The sequence below is a fragment of the Hetaerina americana genome, unplaced genomic scaffold (assembly GCF_022747635.1).
Source record: "Hetaerina americana unplaced genomic scaffold, ioHetAmer1.1.p SCAF_7, whole genome shotgun sequence".
Taxonomy (NCBI): domain Eukaryota; kingdom Metazoa; phylum Arthropoda; class Insecta; order Odonata; family Calopterygidae; genus Hetaerina; species Hetaerina americana.
This window is the reverse complement of record NW_027287316.1, coordinates 68,797,531-68,818,565: the sequence shown is the minus strand read 5'-3', so window position 1 is coordinate 68,818,565 and position 21,035 is coordinate 68,797,531.

Below are 21,035 nucleotides of genomic sequence, written 5' to 3'. Positions count from 1 at the left end.
CCATTAAAAGGCTGATAAATATTTCGTTTTTTTGCATCGGGTGTGTTTTTTGCGATTTTTCCATTTGTTAATGGAAAGAGATACCACCGAAATACTAATGAAAATCTACCATTGCATAACTCAGATATCATCGGTCGTCTTTCTTGAGATTTCTTTGCCGATTTATGGTTTTCGGAAAATTAAAAGGAAAATTGGGGATTTGGCACTCAAAATATATTAAATTACGTACAAGAAGGATATTCACATGTATAGGTAGTTTAAAGTATATTTTGTCGTTCATATGTATCTAATTCAACTTCCGAAATTTGGTATATGAGGACAGAGTTCAAAAGATTAACAGTATTCGCAAAATGAGCCCCCATAGTCAAACTCTATTTCTTACAAGATATAGTATATCTGATTTATTTAGTCTCATTTAAAATTTTCAATGCTAATTCCTTAATTAAACTTTTCTAATTTGATTTCCATGTCATTCATATTAAAAACGGAATTTAGGTACACGTATAACCGAAGGAATAATTATGCCTAATGATTACAGTAAGTGATTAATTACTTTTAAGCAACTTAGAAACGGGAATAAATTTTGTAAAATTGCCTATATTGATTTATACCCTGATAGTACACATAATCTGTATTGAAATAAATTTTTATGTCATCAATAAAATTCCTCGAAAAAACCATTATATACTTGCACATACACATTGAAATTGATACGCATTATCATAATGATTTTTTAAGTACATAATCGTGTTTTACGGTTTATTAATTGACCTATTATAGATGTTACTCATAAAATTTCGGTACACTGCTGAATTATCGTGGACTTTTTAAAGGTTATAGAGTCTTCGATATTTTTATCTAACAAAGTAAATTCTGATAACTGGTAAATATATGGAGTTGATAAATGATGATGATTAAAAAGTTGGCGCTGACAGTATTCCACATGAATAAAGATTTTAATCCACGCTAGGAAGAGGGTTACTAGACAAAAAGGGATTCTAAGGAGCCTTAGCTCGTCCAATTTCTTCTCAGAATTCCCCAATGGACGTACCTTAAGCTTTTTAGGGGAGAGAGATAGAGAGAGAGAGTTTGGTGACAAAAGTAGAAAGCAGCGAATTGGCGAGTAGAAAGATAGGGAGTGAAGGTTGGGGGAGGGCCGTAGGAAAATCGAATCCCTTCTCCGTCACCATGGAAACGAAACCACACGTTCTAGGCAACGGAGGTGGTTTCAATTGAATGGCTTTCTTTTTGCCAGTCTCCATCGGAGGAAAAACCATGTTTCAAAAACCCCAAGGGAACGAGGAGGAGACATAGGAAGAAACTGTCGGGGACGAAGTGAGGAATAGGCAAGAGATAAAAGACGAAGGGCGAACGTAGAGGGTACAAAAGGGAAACTCATTGTCAAGATGAAGCTGGTGAAAGAGGTTGGCAGGATGCTTTCGGCTTTCAATGATTCTGACTTGATCTCCGCCAGGAAAAAAATTAAAAAGAGTATTCCTTAAATTCCTGAAGCTATTCTTCCACATATACTATTGTGTTTTCATACATTAGAAGTCATTTCATCCCAAAAATGCAATGAAATTTCGAAATCAAGTTTAATTAACATTTAAAACATAAGTCTATTAAAAAAAATGAACTAATAAAATCATGTGAATCTTAATAACTTCTAACTCGTAATATCCAACAAATAAACTTAATTAAATAATTCTTCGAGTTTCATAGTGTACGAATTAAACCTTAGGGAAATTCAGAGGGTCAGAAATACCTTGTGACCATGCTCCGGTTAGAGTATCTGAATGTAGCAAAGTGAGACCATCGTATCCTACGTAAAAATTTTAATGTTCTTGGAATTACAAGATATCATTACACTAATTAAAAGTTGTAATTGTAGTGTAATTATACTGATAAAACCCCTCTATTCATACTGAGAGAAAAAATTCCTCATTTGCACTCTCTATGCCTACAGAATAATATGTTATTTAAAAGATATGTCGATTCGACGTATCATTGTCGAATATTCTCCTGCACTCGTGATCATCTAATGATGATTAACTAGGCTGCCTGTGCTATATCTTCACTCGAGCATGAATTTTCATGGATGCACTCCATCTATTACAACGGTATTTAGTGAGCTATCCAGCCGAAGAATCGACAAGAGGGAAGGTACTGTCAGAGGTTACATCCTGTAAACTTGTCCCAGCAACATTCTAATTAAAGTTTGATACCAGGTTTAATTGGGTAGGAACAAGTAGAAGAGGGGAATGAAGTAGACGTTTGGCACCAATAACGTATGGAGATAACAGTGGTTAAATACGCATAGCGTAAAAGTGATGGCATTCAAGAAACGGTTTTGGATAAGCGCTTATATAAATATTTGAATTCTGTACTATATAAATAAAAGCCTTACAATTAATTTTCTAACGCACGTTATTCAAATTATTTCCAAGTCTCACTTTTATTTTTTCATTTAAGCTTTTTGATGAATTTTGTAGAATACATTTGCAGATTATTTATATTAAATTAGTTTAAATATTTATATTATAAAAACTTATTTAAGACGCGGTATTTTTTCCATGCAACATTTTATATTCCGTCAAATGTCGATAATTTGTTGCTTTGGATGAACTTTGAGTCAGCTCATATGCGACTTCTAATTTCGTCTTTCTTCTAAGAATCCATCCATATCAGACCCCCTCAAAGACCAAATATGCAAGGTCTATCATAAAGGTGGTGGGACTGAGTCAATTAAAAAAAATATTGCCAGAATGGATAAATTTACTCAAAAGTCTTCGAAGTGGCACCCTTGTGCGTCCACACACCGCTGACAGCGGGTTTTCCACGCTCCCTTAGCCTTCTGAAAGGCGGAACCTGGAATGCTGGTAAGCTCCCTCATCACGACCTGTTGTAACGTTTCTACTAAGCCGTGGTGGCGTCCTTTCAGCATGGATTTGAGGCGAGGGAAGGCAAAGAAGTCTGGTTCAAATTGGGATCCTCACTCACAAGGTCGAGAAGCTCTTGGCAGATCCGCGTGCGAGTTTCCTTTAGTTCGTCCGAGAGCACTCCAGGCACCAACTTCGCACACACATTTTTCATGTCCATGTTTTTGGTCACAGGTCGATGCACATCACTTTTAGGGATGCAAAGTTCATCAGAAACCAAACGAATACTTAATATGTGATCCCTGTCCAACAAGGTCTTCACTTTTTCAAGATTTTCGTCATTTTTCGAGGCCGAAGGGCGTCTTAAATGTTTGACATCTTTAGCATCTTCTTTACCCTCCCGAAACAACTTGCGCTACTCAGAAACACCCGAATTACCTATGGCGTTATCACCATAAGCTACCGTCAGTATGTCATGAGTCTCTTTCCCGGTTTTGTCCGGTTTCATAAATATTTGATGGTGTAGCGCTGCTCCAATGACCGCTTCATGGCGGAGGGTAACGAGATCATGTTTTAGAGGCTTCGCAAACGAATGACCCGCACTCTGCAAAGGCTGGGAGCCAACTGTCACCAGCCTCCAGCCTTTCCTGAAACTCCCCTTCCTCTAACCCAACCAGAGAAACCACCACCTGCCCGTGCGTCTATCTGGGAAAAAATTAAGTCTTACTTCTTTTGGGACTGATCTTGTGCCTTTCAACTTGACTTGAAAGTGACATCATGACAGTGTAAGCGTAAACACTGAAGAAGGTTACTATAAAATTTATGTGAGCTATTAAATGTTGTTTTTATTGAACAAGCTGGAAAAGTGGAAGCTGGAAATCAATTTTCACAATAATTGTTTTATTATTTCAATCATTAAATTTTGCAATACGTTTCTGGCATTGCCAATGTTAAAAATCTATAATTCACTGGTAATTTAAATATTCAACATTAATTCTCGTTAAGTTTACTTGCCATTTTGCGATTCCTCAAAGTTTTTACTATTTCATTCAGCAATGAATATTGTAAATAGAATTTAAATAACCGCGATTATTTTAAATAATTGGAAGATTGTTGCTTGATAGTAGGTTTTTAGATGCATATTACTTAATTTCTTACACTCACATAAAAAGAAAAAACCCAACACCCTGCATGACAATAAACGGTTCTTTAATCCTACATACCATCTGTCATCCTTTATTCCGTCCAACGTCCGTATCATTGTCTTACCCCTTACTTGCTTGCTTAACATCCTCCTCTCTATCACTGTCATTAGCATTACATCGTCAATCAATATGCTTTAAATCCATCTTTCCTGTCTTCGTTGGATTTTTCCCACTGCACTCTCTCTCTTATCATCTACCATGCCTAATACTTATTCCATCTATTTACCTACCGTCTATTGTGACTTTTCCATCTTGCTCCATATCCAGGTCTCAAAATTATTAAGCTATTCATTTGGCAAAAACGGCCAAGCTTTTGAGTCTTACAAACTCGCGATACATACCAAAGTTTTTATTTGTTATTTGCTTACCTTTTTACTTAATGTCTCTTTAATCAATTGCCTCCTTTTTGGGGGTGATTCTACACTAGTTACTTCTTCTATATCCCTACCACTGTGACGATTTTGGCCCTAGGCACTTCCAACATAACCCAACTGTTCCACTCGCTCCTTACGAGCTTCTACACCCTGTATCTTCTGGAATTTGTTCATTACTTCTATCAAAATAACGTCATCAAACTCTGTCTCTCTCGAAACCAAATGATATATCCTGATTTTATTCTCTGCCCTTGTATTTCCTTTATTCTCTTTATTAGTGATCTATAGCATCACACGTACCTCTCGTATTGCTAAATTCGAACAGATCAACCCTCCTCGCGATCCTCTTATTGGTGATCAAATGTACCGCTTTTGCTTTTTTAACAAACTTATTGTTCTCTTGGTCCCCACCAACGGCTGTTTTCCCTTTTTGGGAAACTTTCACCGATACAACGAAATCTTACAGCCGAATTCCTTCCTCAAAAATGCTTCGTAATAGCCCATGAAAGGGCTTCCTCCAACTTTTTCTTAAACCCATTAATAGTTTCGCGGGAATGCAATCTTTCCTTTCGGTCTAATTAAAGTTTAATTCTCTTTATGCCCTCTATATCGCGCATGAAGTATGCCTGGCTCTAAGCTGTCCCCATTTACGTCGCATTCTCCTTATACATATTTCTAAGCTGGCTAGCCTTATATCTTGAACATGTATACCTTTCCTCTGTAAACCTCCCATGCCTTTACGCTTCAACCTCTTCCTTCCTTCACAGCATTAGCCTCAAACGTTGTTATCCGACTTCTGGAACAATTTTTAAAAACATTTTGTTTAAATTCTTTAATTTTCTTCTCACATATATATTGTCAATCATCTCGTTAATAATTCATGGTTTCCTTGTGTTTGTCATCGTTAATGTATGTAAATAATTGTTTTTGTTACTAGACAACTTTTATATACACACTGATTTTTCTACTCAATAAGTTATGCAATGGAAAGGAAAAGATGACTTGTCAAAGAAACAATAGAATTTTTTCAAGCTTAGTAATTTATATGCGTAAATAATGTCCAGTGGTTGAATAAAATGAGTGGGAGAGATGTAAACGCACAAAAGTTCCAATATTATAGATATTTTAGAAAAATGGAGTAAAGATGGCTTATCTGAGGAAGAATACATGAATAGAAACAGTCAATAGTTTCGTAAATTACAATATTTACGATATAGATAATACATGTTCGATCATATCACCGTTAAATTATCAACAAGCAAGGAAGTACTACGTGAAAACATCGATTCTAAGGAACATATTCATGTGAATTGGAAAAGCAGATCTAAGGGGAATAAGGGCCTTGAGAACTTCGTGTTTTAGGCAAAGGATTGATTAAATTAAAAATCGAAGGATCAAATGAATAACGAGATATTGGAAGTCAAAAGAGGAAAGAGGAATAAATGCTGACTATAGAGCACTTTAAAGGTGAAAAATTCCAAAATAACTGCAATTCGGAGCAAATAATGACCACCTACCAAGTGACTAGGTTATGATTTATATGTTAATAGCGTAGTGGCAATTCTTTGCCATTGTTTAAATATACACCGGTGCGATTACTGTACATATAACATTTATTTACTAGCATTGTGGAGGCAATATTCATCGTTGTTATCCGACTTCTGGAACAATTTTTAAAAACATTTTGTTTAAATTCTTTAATTTTCTTCTCACATATATATTGTCAATCATCTCGTTAATAATTCATGGTTTCCTTGTGTTTGTCATCGTTAATGTATGTAAATAATTGTTTTTGTTACTAGACAACTTTTATATACACACTGATTTTTCTACTCAATAAGTTATGCAATGGAAAGGAAAAGATGACTTGTCAAAGAAACAATAGAATTTTTTCAAGCTTAGTAATTTATATGCGTAAATAATGTCCAGTGGTTGAATAAAATGAGTGGGAGAGATGTAAACGCACAAAAGTTCCAATATTATAGATATTTTAGAAAAATGGAGTAAAGATGGCTTATCTGAGGAAGAATACATGAATAGAAACAGTCAATAGTTTCGTAAATTACAATATTTACGATATAGATAATACATGTTCGATCATATCACCGTTAAATTATCAACAAGCAAGGAAGTACTACGTGAAAACATCGATTCTAAGGAACATATTCATGTGAATTGGAAAAGCAGATCTAAGGGGAATAAGGGCCTTGAGAACTTCGTGTTTTAGGCAAAGGATTGATTAAATTAAAAATCGAAGGATCAAATGAATAACGAGATATTGGAAGTCAAAAGAGGAAAGAGGAATAAATGCTGACTATAGAGCACTTTAAAGGTGAAAAATTCCAAAATAACTGCAATTCGGAGCAAATAATGACCACCTACCAAGTGACTAGGTTATGATTTATATGTTAATAGCGTAGTGGCAATTCTTTGCCATTGTTTAAATATACACCGGTGCGATTACTGTACATATAACATTTATTTACTAGCATTGTGGAGGCAATATTCATCGCAGAGACCGATATGAACTACAGATACGTTTGTGGTACAGTGAACTTGTGCTTCTTCAATCTTAGATATCTCTAATATAAGTCAAATTGTTTTCAATTTCATGTCATAATATACAATTTAATTTGAATTCAGAAGACAAGTAATTGTTTCAAAAAGATGTTATGCGATTTTTCACTTTTCGAAGTCCAATACGCTTTTCTTCTATTCATCAATTGCGTAAACGAGAACTATAGGATGAGAATGAAAGTAAACAAAACAGAGGCTACGCGGTTTTCCAAAAAGAGAAAGGCTAAGTTAAATACCATTACAGGAACTCAAAAACTAGAGCAAGCAGAACAGTTTACTTCTATTGCAAGTGCTTTGGGCCACGTTGGTCAAAATAGTAGAAACATTGAGAAGGAGAATTGCGTTGGGCGAAGAAGCTTTCACAAGGAGGAGGACAATCACGACAGGGACGTCAAGTAAGTTAGACAAGTAAGTAATCTTAAGAAAAGGCTCGTCAAAACTTTGATATGAAGAGTAGTTTTGTACGGTATGGAAATACGGTAATTAAAGCAGAAAAATAGGTTTAGATTGGAGGCTTTTGAAATGGGATGTGGAAAAGAATAGAAAAGGTGATATAGTGGACAGAAATATATTATGCGACGATATCGTTGAAAAGTCCAATTCACAACTATTGTAAAACTAATTTGTCGAGTACTATTCGGAATTTATTTTACCATGAAATGTATAAAATAAAATTGGCCGTAGGACAGTTAAAAAAATTTGTGATTGGGATTCAGAAGAATTACTGATATATGATGACAACCCTGTTCTAATTTCTCTAAATTAATTATGGCAATAAACCGGGTGACATTAATTTTAAATATAGGCTTTTTGCAGTTAAGTGCACAATCATCAGATACAAAATATAACTAGCATTTTTTCTTCCCACGAATATACTCCCAAAAAGAATGATATACTTAAGGTACGGCGCGAATGGAAGGAGTTTATCCTACATCCCTCCTAAACAAAAACCTGAAGACATGCTTACACTCCCAAACCTACCTCAATCGCAGAGACCGACCCTCTTTTAATTTGTACCTCATACTTCCCTGCCCGAGAGAGGGGGGGGGTGCAGGGATTGCTGGGAGGCGAATTAAAGATGGCGGTTAAGGGTGGGAATTTCAAAAGATCGGAAAGCTAGTATATATGCGGATTCACGAGATCTCACCTCTATATAGGTGGCTGTATCGGGTAGGGATTTAGGGATTCTACGATGTTTAGGGAGAAACACTGGTCGAATGAAAGGTTGTGGGAATTTACGACTGAAGGGATAGAAAGGGAAGAGAGTGAGGCAGAATTGCAGGGGTAACGGTGATTGTTCATTCGAATGGATAAGGTGGTAATGCATTCATCTATGTAAAATTAACTGCATTGTTTGCATGACCAATGATAGATAATGTTTTTAAAGAGGTAATTAGCGTGGGAACGAGAGGAGGGGGCGATGAGGTGATGTGGGGAGAGGGTAGCTGATCTTCTTTGTAGAAATGTTTTACATCGGGGGCGGTTACAAGTAGGGGAAACATGAGGAAATTTGTCAGGGGGTTTGAGCGGTGGATCTTAAAAGGTGTTTGATATTGGCGGGTCGTCTGTATGCGAAGGAGGGGCATTAAGGCAGAAAGGATGAGGAAGCGTCATTTGCGTGTAAAATAGGAAACAGTCCTTTAAGAAAGGTTTTCAGTTTCAAGGAATGCGGGAATATAAGTGGTACAAAGGTTGACTCCAACGTAAGATGTGATGTTGCTTTTATGCGGTGTGTGTGTGGTTGGGTGGAGCGGTGGATTTTATGTTGTAGGTGCTTCTCTGGGTAACCGCGTTTGAGGAGTCCATGGTGTACATTGTAGAGGTATTTTTTGAGAGTGGCTGTGGTGTTGCAAATTTGGTGTCCGCGGATAGAGAGATATTTGGGAATCGAGCGTTTGGAGTGGAGAGGATGACTGCTGGTGAAGTGTAGATATTGCTGATGGTTAGTGGCTTTGATATGTACTGAAGTGGTGAATTTGTTATTTTGAAGTGAGATGCCTGTGTCAAGGAAGGTGATATATATATTTGTATATATATATATAATATATATTGTATATTTGTATATTTGTATATATATATATATATATATATATATATATATATATATATATATATATATATATATTCAAAATGGAACGCTCTTCAGCGACGCACAACCATATAAAAGCACAGATATAGACTTTTAAAACATAGAAAAACAAAGAAGGGACACTGACATATGTAGTTTTGATATTTCGACGGCACGGCCGTCATCATCAGATGACGGACAAAGGGTCATCCGTCGTACTAAAAATATGACTATGGCACTGAGAAATTTCGCCATTTACGGTAAACGACCTTTCCTGCTGGGCTCCCTTGCTTCAAGATCCTAACCCTTCATATCAGAAGGAAATTCTCTCTTTCCTATCCAATTTTGGTCCAAAAGGTCTCTCATCAGAAGATATATCCATTTTTTCTTCACCTAATCCCAAGATCCCCCACTCCTAATTGCTACCTAAAATCTATAATACAAACAACCCCGAATGCCCAATTGTCTCCAGCATCAACGTACCCACTGAATGAATCTCCGCATTGATATATTACCACCTTCAACCCATTGTCACTTCCCTCCCTTATATGTATCAAATATTCCTACCATTTTCTGGAACGTTTACACTCCATCCCAATATGTCAAAAACACGAGCATTCTCATGCCCACAATATACGCTACATATCTCTATACCTGCTTCCCCACAAAGAAGTCCTAGAATCCCTCAAATATTACCTCTCCCTACGAGTCACAACACACACCCCGTCCACAGATTTCCTCATCGAACCGACCCATCTCGTCCTCACCAAAAATGCATTCAAATTTAACAGCAGAAGATATTTACAAGCAAAATTCACTGCAATGTGTACGCGTATGGCTCCTGCATACGCCAATATTTTTATGGAAAAACTCGAAAATACCTTTCTCCACCAACAAGGCCTTAAAACACTCTTCTGGGCCCGCAACATTGATGACATTTTCCTCCTCGGGTCCCACGGAACTTTATACTCCTTCATTTCCTCTCTCAACTCCTCCTTCTCGGCATCTTTCAATACATCTATATAATTCTAATATTACTTTCCTAGATATCGACAGTTACCTCCAGAACAATAAGTTTAACAATTAAGTTTACGTCAAACCGATCAATAGCCAACAATCATTTCACTTCAAGAGCTGCCACCCATCACATACAAAACGCTCCATCTCTTTCTCACCCTCAGGCCGTGACCTCTGTCTCTGCAACAACACCCCATCCAACATAAATACATGGACCAGCTACACGACTCTCTCAGGAAACGCGGGTACCCTGAAAAACCATTGAATGAATATTCCTCATTCCATCAATTGAATACACTCCTCTCCCCTAACCAAACCGCCCAAAATGTCCCAACCAAATCACCATTTTCTTCTCCGGAACCCAAAATATCTATGGACAAAACCACCAAATAAGTATTTAGTGACTCCTAACAAAACACAAACCAGCAACCTAGTCTACATCAGGTCCCTCTTCCTCTCGGAGTACTTCCTTCCTCCCTTCATCCCGTCCAACATGCCTATCCTGTTCCTGCCCTTTCCTTGTTTGGCTAACATTCTCCCCTCTATTTCAGGGTTCAGCATCCCACTGCCGACCAATATGCCCTTCATCCATTTTTTCTGCCTCCTTAAGATTTTTCCCAACAAACACTGATCCTCGCCCACCATAGCTAGTACTTTCTCATTCGTTTTCCTCCATCATTCTCCACACCCACTTTTCAAAAGCCTTCAATCTACGAATAGAAAGCTTCCTTTCTACAAATAGAATTATATTTTCATATCGTCTGGAGAAATACCAAAGCATATCTTGCTATTCATGTTTTAGTACGAAATAATGGTGCTGATATGACACACATAAATTAGTGTTTCATAATGAAGGAAGGAAGGTATCAACTCTTATTGGTTAGGGGCAATTTATTCTGCGTTGATAAAGTATAACATTATTTCCAAAGAAACTGCGGGAGATGCCGCAACAGTAACTTTTAACGGAGTCATCCGCTAATGTGCATTTCAATGCAACAATTTCAGAGTGTAAAAATCATTCGCCTTGACTGGGACTCGAACCACCGTTTCAGAGTTTAAGAGGACGCCTCGGTAGCTTAAGTGGCTAAAGCACTCGACCGGATATTGAGGGATCTGGGTTCGAGTCCCAGTCAAGGCGAATGATTTTTACACTCTGAAATTGTTGCATTGATATAACATTATTTATTCAATAATTATAGCCGCAGTGCCTTAGGAAGGAAGTGTGTAAGAGAAAATTCTAATATTCGTTAATTTTCCATAGCAACGCTAGTCATTATAGAGTCGTATATGAACCCAGGGAGTACAATGTCTATTACAACAATATAAAAAATTTAAAAAGAAAGTCTGTACACTTCGCTTTTTTAAAATTCCATTTTCTGTTAAGTTCACTGTTTACCGCAGCCTCTAATTAACTGGATACAATAGCACGACTGAATTCATTTAAGTGCTAGAAAAAGCATGGTAAACACTCGTAAAATGTTTTGACAACGATAAATGTGGCTGTTTAACTAATTTTTATTCTTGATATATGCATAAATGAAATTTATTTTCATTAATTAATATAATTCATACAAAAATAATCTCTCTTTAATTTTCGTCAAAGTGCTACACTCTTGCATGAGTGGTAAACAAGTTTTAAAAATACCATTGCAATTACCTGAGCGATTCATTTTTAGAATTTCTATTCTGGTTTATATTTTAATGATAGTGTCTTTTCCTTGTCATGACTGAATCCGTAACGAGAGGGTAAAGGCATAGCGGGATTATCGAACCAAACTGGCATCCGGAGACATGCTTCCCTCAAGGTGGTCTTTTTCTCCAAAACAGAGATAAGGAGAAGCAGTTTCCTCTGCCATCGCTTATCCCACCTACTTTGACCTATCAAAAATTTAAAAGGACCAACATTTAACGAGTTTCGTCTAAATTAATTCCGAAACGTAAAGCTCAGTTTCTGATGTACTCATTAAACTAACTGCCAACGCATATTAAGAGAATTTCCAGGTCTTATCTAAATATAGATATAAAAACCTGTTTGCCTACGTGACCTAAGTCACCATGAGCTAAGCCTTGGGGAATGATTTCCTTAAATGCAATGGATAAGATCAGGGGCGAGACTTGTCCCTGTCGAAATGGTGGACGGTTACATGTGAATGCATACGGTCGATTGGGGTTGAAGGTCGGAATTGAACCTTTAAGTTGCGATAGACTAGGCTAAAAACTCATTCCTCAAGCTATGCGCTCCTTTTCGTAGCCCTAATTTCGTTTAGCTTCTCCTGCCTCCAAAACGTTTCTTAGCCCTTACAAGGAGCTCCACGCGGCTTGAGACTTTCACTTCACCCCTCCTTCCTTTCCCAACACGCCTCACCCTTCTAAATTCTCGGCCATTCCCACTGAGATGGGCTCCGCTAAAACCTTCAACATGCAAAGGAATGGATTTAGATAAGGATGTTAACCGTTTATGGTGTTCTTGTATCCCTGTGGAATTCCACTGCCTAGATAACATCTAACGTTAATGGTCAGCTTTTTGTTTGAGAGCGATGCAAGTAATCGGCTATAGAGGAGGGAAGAGCCCTTTTTCCCTTTTTATCCCCCCAGATCAGCAATGGAGGATTCTAATTGGTCATCCGGTAATATCACAAATTTAATTTTCTAGCACGAATAAAAGTCTCAGATTTAAAGTATATTAATAATGATATAATGGTTTTAGTACAACTATGCTTACTAAGGCATACAAATTCTGAATACCTTTTGCCATCAAAATATCTGCGGCAAAAAATTGTTTCAAAATGAAAGTAAAGAACTTGTAAAGAAACTGTGCAAACAGCGAGTTTAAGGTATTCCAACATGACATTACCATCAAATACCTTTTTACTTTGATTCCTGGACTACAGTTAACACAATAATGTACAGCAAACATATATTTCCTACTGCAAACACTGTTTTAAGACATAATTGTACCAAAATGGTACAAGTATTCCCTTCTCTGGGAAAATAATGCAATGAAATATATCAAAATATTAACCTAAATTGGAAAAATTATGAATCTCGTTTACATCAAGCTATTAAGTTATACGAGTATAAAAACTATATGAGACTTCAAATATGTTTTATATTCTACTTCTGTCCATACAAGATGAAGTTGGAATTTTAAATCAATTAAATAGAAGGGCATTTAATATTCCATTGACGAAACAAAATTTTACACCATTTTAATTAAGGAGAGAAATAGTGGGCAGAGACGAGGATTTAACTGAAAAACGGTGATAATATATGCGAAGGAAGGGATAAATTGTAAATTCTACAATATCAGAAGGGAAATAAGTTTCAAATGGGAATGAAGATAACATTGGTTTTAAAGACAGTTGTCAAAGGTGTGGATTAAAAAAGTAACGTAAAGTTTAAATAATAGGGGAGGGAGAGAGTGGAATGGTTAACAGGCCTTACAGCATTGGTGATGGTACCATTAGGAGCCATGATAATGTTTGCATTGCATTCATTTTCAATCCATGACAAATTATAGTATTGGTTTCATTGAACGTTTTAAATTATAAAAAATTGGAATATTCATTAAAACAATAATAAATACATAAGAATGGAACAATTAATTATGATATTAAAATCTTTTTCTTATTTTTAATGCATACTATCGTATGAGATAAAAACAAAACGTTTCTTAGACATTAAAAATAGAAGTAATTGAGTGATAATCATTTCTAATATAAAAGGTGTCACATCTTTAAGGCTCAACACAAATAATTTAAAATAAAAATGCAACAAATCTTCGCGAACCAAATAGCAAATAAGTAATTCCGTCAGACGGAGTTTAATTATATTTTCGATGGAGTAGAAATAAATCCTTCCCGCACATTCTGCATATTTCAAGAGACAAATTTACGTAACTTAACCACGAAATGAAATGAATGCGAGGGATTGCCTGATCGTAAATGGAAACGTGATTAGTCCTGCCGATGCTCCGTTTCCCACAGAAGCGTCATTATTTCCCGGAATTAACAACAGTAACAGCGGGACGTGGAGAAACCTAACCTCCCCAGGTATTCTCCAAGTGATTCCTATTCGTGACTTCATATGCAGATTAAAATGCAAATTCCTCCATCAACGGCTCTCACTTGGCTTATTCGAGTTCCCAGCCTTCATTCCAACAGTGCAGAGTATCGCACTTAAGCTTTCAATAGGCACTATCTCATTAAATGCTACCTCCAATGCACTTCGAACGTGCGGCGAATACAGAGATCAAAACGGAACAAGCGTAAATCTTGCCTTGATTGCCTAGGGTTTTCTTCATATTACTTGAGCTGCGTGCTGTAGACGGCGATTGTTCGCGTGTACGTGTATGGCGACGGGTGAGTTTTAAAATGCCGAATAGTAAACTTCTATGGCACCATATAAAATATTCAAAAAGTTTTGAGGTTCTTCTCGACAATAAAACATAACTGTGGGTGAATATATGTTGACGAGCATCTATAATAATAATCACTATTCGGAAAATTTATCAAGAGGTCCAAACAAAAAATTGAACACGCCAAGCAGTTTCACTAGTAAAATCACACACTGTTCATTCATAAAAACAAGTTTTAGTTAAAATTTTACAGTTACATAATATAAATTATGATACTTAAAAAAGTTAATAAAAATGCGTCGTCAGCTGGTATCACTCAGCTTCTCGCCTTTGGCGAGCTGGCGATTTTAATTTAATTGCTCAAGTAATAGTTTTAATTTAATTGATCTTTAATTTAATTTCTGGCACATATATATGCATTATCTTTTTTAAAGATATCTACAACCAATTCTACAGCATAAAAATTTTAAATTAGGTACAATGATAAATTCCAAGAAACTGCGGGTGATGTCACAGCAATACCTTTGGCAGTCATATCCACTAATATCCATTACAATGGAACAATTTCAGTGTGAAAATCATTAACATTGATAGCGTAACTGGCTAAAGTACTCGGCCGGACATCGAGGGATCCGGGTTCGAATCCCGGTCAAGGTGAATGATTTTTATTCTACGAAACTGTTACATTGTAGGTACAATGAGACCTAGCCTGTAGTTATCCCATATCCTAAACGCCATTTAATCTCAACTTTATTTATAAAGGAATTTAAATCTGGCAGTTATAAATTATTGAAGAAACATAAAAAGAAATTAAATCGGATAAATCACATTTAATGTTAAATTTTTCAAATACTTGAACAACGGATAAACACTCACAGTATTTATTTTTATTGATCTGGTATATTTTAAGATATTGTCAATCTAATATATATTTTTTATCAAGGGATTAGAATATTTTCACCGATGAAACTGTCATGTTAACTGTTCCAAATATAATTTAAGGTTTTTAAAAGATTTTTTTCATTGATATAAAAATGGATACTCAAAACTATGCAAATTTATTCTAAGAAGCAACAAATATATGGTATTTATTTCTAATAATTTCTTTTATCCGGGCGTTTTTAAAGCTATCTCCGCATAATCTGAAGTTCTGCCGTATGATATAGAACGCAATCTTCCAGATTTACTCTTCATCATGGAGCCTACATGTAATCCAGCTCACCAAAAAGTTGTACTTTAAGAGTATTGCCTAGGTGGATGAAGGTTTTATGCCTCTAAACCTTTACTTACCGCAACTGCGCAAAGGAAAAAGTAACAAAGTAAGAAGTTAAATAAGGTGAGGCGAATAAAAGATGGAAATCGACTCATGGCCAATTTCATGAGATCACGATGGATTAAAGAAACGGTGTCTCAATCTCCGCAACTTATATTTTGAAGTGCTTCTCTTTTCGACCACTTCAGTGATTATCGTCCCTTTATTGTCGTCAGCACCTTTAGGAAGAAAAAGACGCATGGACTCCCACGTAGACCCCGCTAGTGGAAACCGAGAGCTAGTAGAAACTAGTGGAAACCGAGACTACGCGGGAAGCTGCGCGGCGACATTGTGTGTCAAAGAAGAAATTGTGAAAGTAGGCTGGCTGTGATATTCAGAAGGCTCTTTTGAAATGACGCACGGTCCTATTTCCGTTCGAGGAAGAAATATCCCCTTATTCATGGGACCCTTGTTTTGTTTAACGTATGAATATTATTTTGAAGGCGCGTAAAGTTATACAACACTCCCCCCGGTCACTATGATAAATCATCATATGACAAACCTTCTCTATGCCTATTGAACGCCAGGCACCACTCACTTCTCGAAAATATCCACGGGGTCAATTTGATCAACTGCAAATTTTGGAAAAACCGCAGAGATGCTACCCTAAAATGGCGTAAGCAACTTCTACAGCCATGAAAGAAAAAACGTAAGTGGAATTGATGCTTCTCCCTACCATCGCAAATTGGTAGCCACTTAAATTCTAAGAGGATGAAAAATATCCCTCGACTGCTTTAGTATTTGCTGATATATGCATTAGTAAAAATGCCAATATTAGCCAAACTCTCATTCATTGCAGAGGTCCAGACGATTGAGCTACTACCGTATCTTTCCAGTAGATAAAAAATAAGCCTATCTCATTCAGTCGCGAAGTGTGCACACATTTTGAATTATTACAGAGCTCATGGATTTGTGCGGCAGTATCATGTAGTGACAATACCAACGGTGAAGTATTCCACCCAAAATTCTCAATGACAAAATGCATTAATTTAGCGTCGCATTTTGATTCTTCTAATATTACCTGACTATCCCTGAATTTCGCACCATCGTATTAGCTATCGTACTTTTTCCATTTCAATAAGCATCATTTTTAGGTAGAAATAATTTCTGTTATGAATGTAAGAAAAAAGCATGAGATTACAAAACGACCATATTCCAGAGAAGTTGGTATTATTTTATGAGGAAAAATACTGCCAAATCTACAAGAGTGTTGTCTTTTTAGTAGTTTCTTATCATGGAAAAGATGAGGGTAAATTTCAGTTTATAATTTATATTTTTTTATTTATATACCCTGCAAGCCACCGCTAGAGAGGGCTGGGGGTGAATACACACCAGATAAACTTTACCCGAACATCAACCTACCGCGGTCGAACAATGTTATTATCATCACCTATCCTTCGTGGAAAAGATGACATCTTAAATCTATCTGTTCTACACTCAATCTCTCTAATTTTATTGACATGATCTCTCATACCGTAGTACGATGGGGGTAATAATAAATTTTCAACATCACTGCTAAAGAGACCCCCTTTTAATTTATTCAAGAGCTTCAACCTGTAATATAGCCTTCGCTCCGCGAGTGATTTCCTGCCTAGCTGCTCTAATATTTTGGGTACGCTACTAAGTTTAAAATAACAACGTTTTAAAAATCTAGCTCTACGATGCACGCGATCCAATGCGGCAATTAATTCAACTTCGTAAGGATCTCATTTACTTGCAGCATATTTTAAATAAGGCCGAACCGATACATAACGTCTCTCTTTGACCTTTTCATCACATTTGCCTAGTATTAAATCCTAATAATTCCTATTTTTTTGTTAGCTTGTCCACATATTCCCCGTATGTGTTTCATCCAGGAGAGATCGTAAGTGAGGGTAACACCTGGGTATTTAATTGAGTCTACACATTGCATTTCGGTGTTCCCAATGCAGTAGGAGTTCACCGGGAAATTACTATTTTTCCAAAAATGTATGAATACACACTTTTTTAAGTTTAATTCTAATTACCAAGAGTAGCACCAGCGTTGAATAGCATTAAGTTCATCTGACAAAGCTGGTGTATCCTCCAGATCACGGATAGCACGGTAAACCACTGCATAGTCGGCAAATACACGTGCTTTACCTGTGACTACGGAGTCAATTTCGTTAACGTAGAGAAGGAATAAAAGAGGCCCAATAACACATCCCTGGGGAATACATGAAGTAACTTCTACTGAATATGAGTTAATTCAATGCATCACTACTCTTTGTACCCGACAATACAAAAAGTCTCCAACCCCGGATATTTTTACCTATGCCATATGCTTCTAGATTTGCGAGTAGTTTACTATTAGGTACTTTGTCGAAGACTTTCTTAAAATCCAGAACAATCGTGTCCACTGGTTCAATACTCTCTTCCGAAATAAGAATATCTAGAACAAAAAGCGCAAGATTTGTCTCGCAGGATCTATCTTTCGGCCACCCCGACCGCTGCTCATCGTGGACGTTTTCCCGGCCATCAAAAAACTCTCTGCACCACTTCCGCACATTGCTGATATCCACGCACTTCTCACCGCACACTTTCACTAACTGGCGATGAGTTTATATCGGAGAAGCAGGCGTCAGTTGGCTTCGCGACGCGGCGGGCGAAAGTTAAGACGCCGGTATTAAAAAGCTGCTTACAAGGATGTAAAAAAAGATAGATCGTTAAGGCAACTAAGTAGAAAAATAGCTAAATTCTCAACCTTTCCAACGATGTACGCGAAGTTTAGAAAAAATTCGATTTTCCATGAAAGAAAATAGGGCACAATTTTTTTTCTATACGCCCTCGTATAATGCTGTTATAAATTATCAGAGAATCCATAAAACACAGTGCATTAAATGAAGTTCATGAAGGATTTTAGTAGACATAATTCGACGCTAACGATCAGAACCTGCGTTTGAAGGGGACCTCAGACTCTGACGTCAGTGGGGCTGCAATGAGTATTAAGGCTTAATGCTTCAGTGTTACGGTAAGGAAAAGCAATTATAGACCTCTTTGATAAAACATACTGTCTGTAATCAAATATGAAATAAGCATAAAGGGGAATACTGTACAACGTATAGATGAAAGTAATGACATCCGTTATTTTCCAAATAAGAGAAAAATAATTGTATCTCTTGACAAGATAAATATACTATATAATGACGATATTAAGGATTAAAATATAAACTTGTCATTTCTGCTGACAAGAGGACATTAATGACACGGACGGAAAAGAATTTGAAGAGAACGCGGAATTTTTTCGAAAAATTACAATAAAGTATAACCCAAAGTCAATTTCAAGTCCAAGGAATGCGCTGCAGAATAGAAAGAAAACAAACAGAGAATAGGCCACGAAATAGAATCAAAGGAACAGTTTTGAGTTCTGGATGCAAGGTAATCACCAAAGGTGAAGACCAAAATTCATACAAATTAATTTAAACAAAATAAATAAATAAATAATATTAAATATAATAAATAACAAGATTAAACCATATTATGAGAAAAAACTTCAACCTGGAATAACACACAACATGCATTTAGCATGCAAATGCTGCTCCGGAGGGGCAAGATATTTTAGCAGTAGTACAGGATTGGGAGAACAGATATTTGATGTTAAAGAAGATTGATGAAGTTTAAATGATCAGAGTTAATCACCAAGAGGGAAATTGCATTTGCGTAGGGGAGGAAATTAGCTTGTAGATAGAACAATACTAAGATGAATAGAGCTTCATCGAGCAAACTTAGTGGTAATATTCAGTCGAAAGAACTTCAAGAAGGAAATTGACTTAAAAACTTCTGAAAGATACCGAGAATGGAGTATGTCTAGAAAAACTGACAAAGGTTATCATAGAATTTTCGAAAATTGTTTTATATAGAGAAATTTAGAGAGAACGTTAAGGTACATGAAAAGGGACAAGGCCCTCGAGATAGATAAAATCCCTGCAAATGTACTCATATTACTAAGAGAATATTGATGCAAACGTTTTTACGGTCTTATTTGTAACATACATTAGCGGAAATATTACCCCATCATTTCGTTGGGTCAAAATGAATTTTAAAGAAAGAAGGGCAGGCAACAGTATTGTACCTATTACATGACCAATATTTTTGTTTTTCACTAAAATACTACAAAGAATCACCAAGAGTAGAATGAGAAAGGCAGTAAATAAATATACTTGGAGGAAGTCAATTTGAGGAACGTTGCCACATAATTTGCCTCACAAATGATCAAGTTCTAATTAATCATGCATCCAAATTATTGCAGTTACTGAGAAAACCAATACAATGTTACTGACATACAAGGAAAAGCACCATGAATAACAATAAGAACTAAAAGAATAAAAGAAAATAAAGAGTTTTCTCTATACTATATAAATAGGCCAAGATAGACATTGAAATTTGGGTGTACATACTAGACAAGGTAGCACACTTAACCTATTTAAAAAGTATTTTAATAAGAACTTTATATGAGGTATTATCTCAGGTAAATAAACTTTTACAAAAGGAAGAGAGCTGATATGACCACAAGTAAAGATTTACCAGCATACTAGTAAATACTTAAGTTTGGAGTAATGCATTTCAAGGGTCGGAATCTTGATTGCTGATGTAAGAGAGTAAGCTTAGGTTGTAGCATACCGACTCATGGATTTGGTGGAGGATGGAAATAGGGGAATAAACAGAAATAAGAACAAATAAAGAAGTCCTAGTAATGGTAAGGAAGGGGCTAGGTTGTTTTAGGAAATTCATAGAAGGCATCAGTGAGAAAGCACAAATTATATTGCTGCCAATACGGATCATTCCTATAAATGCAAACCTGCTGAGAGTCCCAACTATATAAAGCCAACTTATCAGTGAATATACATCTCAAAATCAAGTGACGGTAGGATGTTATACAATTTTATAATCTAAATCCTGAAGCAAAGATGATATCTTAACATTTGGGGATATAATCTCAATTTCTTTGGGCGACGGACATTATCAATGGATGGGAGAGGGACGGATGTAGACTCATACGAAAGGCGAACGGAGCAAAGAAGGGAGGACAGTGGCAAAAACGAAACCTTCTCTCTCCCTTGAGGAGCGATGACGTCACGTCAAGAAGCCTTCCAATTCCTTAATAACGATGGCAGTTTATCGTTCCCCGGAAATGGGAAAATATTATAGATGGGAATACAAGGAGTACGAGGAGGGTGAATGTGGTGGTGTGTGGAGAAATTGAATTTCATGTAGGGAGCCAATGAGGG